General features: G+C 46.1%; 1 non-coding gene across 1 annotated transcript; it reads right to left on the bottom strand.

Annotated features, from left to right (window-relative positions):
- Window positions 1-1,284: 1,284 nt before the first annotated feature.
- trnat-ugu (transfer RNA threonine (anticodon UGU)) lies at window positions 1,285-1,357 on the bottom strand. The gene has a single exon. It is a non-coding gene; the product is annotated as a tRNA-Thr (tRNA).
- Between the last annotated feature and the right edge of the window lie 3,070 nt (window positions 1,358-4,427).

The following is a 4,427-nucleotide window of genomic DNA, read 5'->3' as shown; positions in this document are numbered from 1 at the left end:
TCTACCGGTTCCCCTTTGTCTACTCCACTAGTTACATCCTCAAAGAACTTCAATAGATTTGTCAAACAGGACTTCCCTTTCATAAATCCATGTTGACTCGGCCCAATCTTACTATTAGTTTCTAAGTGCCCAGTTATTGCATCCTTTATAATAGATTCCAGCATTTTCCCAACTACTGATGTGAGGCTAACAGGTCTGTAGTTCCCCGTTTTCTCTCTCCCTCCTTTCTTAAATAGCGGGGTTACATTTGCTGTCCTCCAATCTGCAGGAACCGTTCCAGAATCTATAGAATTTTGGAAGATGACAACCAGTGCGTCCACTATCCCAATGGCCACCTCTTTCAAAACCCTAGGATGTAGGTCATCCGGTCCTTGGGATTTGTCGACTTTTAGTCCCATTAATTTTGCTAGTACTGTTTTTTCAGTAATAATAATAATTTCTTTAAGAACATAGGAAATAGGAGCAGGAGTCGGCCACTCGGCCCCTCGAGCCTGCTCCGCCATTCAATAAGATCATGGCTGATCATCGACCTCAACTCCACTTTCCCGCCTGATCTCCCTATCCCTTAATTCCCCATGAGTCCAAAATTCTAACGATCTCAGCCTTGAATATTCTCAAAGACTCAGCATCCACAGCCCTCTGGGGCAGAGAATTCCAAAGATTCACAACCCTCTGAGTGAAGAAATTCCTCCTCATCTCGGTCTCAATGGCCGACCCCTTATCCTGAGACTGTGACCCCTAGTTCTAGACTCTCCAGTCAGGGGGAAACAACCTCTCAGTATCTACCCTGTCAATCCCCCTCAGAATCTTGTATGTTTCAATGAGATCACCTCTCATTCTTCTAAACTCCAGCGAGTATCGGCCCATTCTACACAATCTCTCATCATAGGACAGCACTCTCATCCCAGGAATCAATCTAGGCAGGAAATGTGAAATATCAGGATATATTGGTGGGTCTGAGATTTGATATCATGGAATCGAAGAATAGTTACAGCACAGAAGGAGGCCATTCGGCCCGTCAAGCCCGTGCCGGCTCTCTGCAAGAGCACTTCAGCTAGTCCCACTCCCCCGCCCTTTCCCCGTAGCCCTGACAATATTGATCCTTCAGGTGCTTCTCCAATTCCCTTTTGAAAGCCATGATTGAATCTGCTTGGTCACAAACTGGGGCTGGTAAGTGAAACTGCTGTGGGCTGTGTTTAAAGTGCAGAGTGAACCGGTCTGGTTGGTGGTGTCGACAGTGTCGCTAATTGACGGTGAATTTAGGAAGAGAAGCCAAAATTGTGCAGGCCCCAGTGAGATTTGAACTCACGACCCCTGGTTTACAAGACCAGTGCTCTAACCCCTGAGCTATGGAGCCACCTGTGCTTTAATTACCTATTTTAATCTTACTATTGTTAACAAGGAGGTGGGGCCCAAACAAACATTCACAATGATTCATCCCTGAACAATCACAGAATGAAACAGCACACAAGGAGGCCATTCGGTCCACCGTGCCTGTACCGGCTCTTTGAAAGATTCTGTCCAATTAGTCCCACTCCCCCCTGCTCTTTCCCCGTAGCCCCTGCGAATGTTTCCACTTCAAGTATATCTCCCATTCCCCCTTTCCAAAGTTGCTGCTAAACTAAGGAATTCAGGAGAAACTTCTTGACTCAGAGAGTGGTGAGAATGTGGAACTCGCGCCCACGGGGCCTGGTTTGAGACGAGTAGCTGAGATGCATTTACACAGGATTCCATCGGATATACGGCACAGAAAGAGGCCATTCGGCCCAACCAGTCCACGCCAGCGTTTATGCTCCACTCGAGTCTCCTCCCGTCTTTCCTCATCTAAATCTATCAGTGTAACCCTCGATTCCCTTCTCCCTCATCTCCTTGTCCAGCCTCCCCTTAAATGCATTGAGACTATTCGCCTCAAACACTCCCTGTGGCAGCGAGTTCCACATTCTCGCCACTCTCTGGGTAAAGAAGTTTCTCCTGAATTCCTATTGGATTTCTTGGTGACGATCTTATATTGATGGCCTCTAGTTAAGCTCTTCCCCACAAGTGGAAACATTCTCTCTGTATCCACTCTATCAAAACCTTTCATCATTTTAAAGACCTCTATTAGGTCACCCCTCAACCTTCTTATTTCAAGAGAAAAGAGACCCAGCCTGTTCATCCTTTCCTGATATGTATACCCTCGCATTTCTGGTATCATCCTTGTAAATCTTCTCTGCACCCTCTCCAGTGCCTCGATATCCTTTTTATAATATGGCGACCAGAACTGTACGCAGTACTCCAAGTGTGGCCTGACCAAGGTTCGATGTTTTGATAACTTCCCTACTTTTCAATTCTATCCCTCTAGAAATAAACCCTAGTGCTTGGTTTGCTTTTTTTGTGGCCTTGCTAACCTGCGTCGCAACTTTTAGTGATTTGTGTATTTGTACTCCGAGATCCCTTTGTTCCTCTACCCCACCCAGACTCGCACCCTCCAAGTGATAAGTGACCTCCCTATTCTTCCTACCAAAATGTAATACCTCACATTTATCTGTGTTGAACTTCATTTGCCAGTTATATGCCCATTCTGCAAGTTAATTAATGTCCTCCTGTAACTTGTTGCAGTCCTCCTCATTATTGACTATCTCTCGCCGCAATTTGGTGTCATCCGCAAATTTAGAAATTTCCCGTCCATCCCCCTCCCTCCCCCTCCTCCCCTTCCCTCTCTCTCCCACTCCTCTCCCTTGCCCTCCCTCTGTCGCCCCTCCCCCTTCCCTTCACATTTATCCACATTATATTCCATCTGCCATGTTCTCGCCCACTCACTGAGCCTGTCGAGATCCCCTTGAAGCCTCTTCACATCCTCTTCACAACTGACACTGCCACCTAGCTTTGTATCATCAGCAAGTTTGGAAATATTACATTTAGTCCCCTCATCCAAATCATTGATATAGATTGTGAATAGCTGGGGCCCAAGCACCAATCCTTGCGGTACCCCACCAGGCACATCCTGCCATCCTGAAAAAGACTCATTTATCCCTACTCTTTGTTTTCTGTCTGTTAACCAATTCACAATCCATGCTAGTATATTCATCCCAATTCCATGTGCCCAATTTTGTTCACCAACCTCTTGTGTGGGACCTTATCGAAGGCCTTCTGAAAATCCAGATACACCACATCTATTGCTCCCCTTTGACTACTCCACTAGTTACATCCTCAAAGAACGCCAATAGGTTTGTAAAACAGGATTTCCCTTTCATAAATCCATGTTGACTTTGCCCAATCTTACTATTAGTTTCTAAGTGCCCAGTTATTGCATCCTTTATAATAGATTCCAGCATTTTCCCAACTACTGATGTGAGGCTAACAGGTCTGTAGTTCCCAGTTTTCTCTCTCCCTCCTTTCTTAAATAGCGGGGTTACATTTGCTGTCCTCCAATCTGCAGGAACCGTTCCAGAATCTATAGAATTTTGGAAGATGACAACCAATGCACCCACTATTCCAATGGCCACCTCTTTCAAAACTCTAAGATGTAGGTCATCCGGTCCTTGGGATTTGTCGACTTTTAGTCCCATTAATTTTGCTAGCACTGTTCTTTTAGTAATTATAATAATTTCTTTAAGAACATAAGAAATAGGAGCAGGAGTCGGCCACTCGGCCGCTCGAGCCTGCTCCGCCATTCAATAAGATCATGGCTGATCATCGACCTCAACTCCACTTTCCCGCCTGATCTCCATATCCCTTAATTCCCCATGAGTCCAAAATTCTATCGATCTCAGCCTTGAATATTCTCAAAGACTCAGCATCCACAGCCCTCTGGGGCAGAGAATTCCAAAGATTCACAACCCTCTGAGTGAAGAAATTCCTCCTCATCTCGGTCTTAAATGGCCGACCCCTTATCCTGAGACTGTGACCCCTAGTTCTAGACTCTCCAGCCAGGGGGAAACAGCCTCTCAGCATCTACCCTGTCAATCCCCCTCAGAATCTTGTATGTTTCAATGAGATCACCTCTCATTCTTCTAAACTCCAGAGAGTATCGGCCCATTCTACACAATCTCTCCTCATAGGACAGCCCTCTCATCCCAGGAATCAATCTAGGCAGGAAATGTGAAATATCAGGATATATTGGTGGGTCTGAGATTTGATATCATGGAATCGAAGAATGGTGACAGCACAGAAGGAGGCCATTCGGCCCGTCGAGCCCGTGCCGGCTCTCTGCAAGAGCACTTCAGCTAGTCCCACTCCCCCGCCCTTTTTCCCGTAGCCCTGACAATATTGATCCATCAGGTGCTTCTCCAATTCCCTTTTGAAAGCCGCGATTGAATCTGTTTGGTCCCAAACTGGGGCTGGTAAGTGAAACTGCTGAGGGCTGTGTTTAAAGTGCGGAGTGAACCGGTCTGGTTGGTGGTGTTGCTAATTGATGGTGAATTTAGAAACAGAAGTCAAAATTGAGA

This window comes from Somniosus microcephalus, unplaced genomic scaffold (assembly GCF_052327205.1).
Source record: "Somniosus microcephalus isolate GS21.2 unplaced genomic scaffold, FLI_Smic_1.0 unresolved_chr2, whole genome shotgun sequence".
NCBI classification, from domain to species: Eukaryota; Metazoa; Chordata; class Chondrichthyes; order Squaliformes; family Somniosidae; genus Somniosus; species Somniosus microcephalus.
Note: the sequence above shows the minus strand (reverse complement) of the source record. Positions and strands in the feature narration are given on the sequence as shown.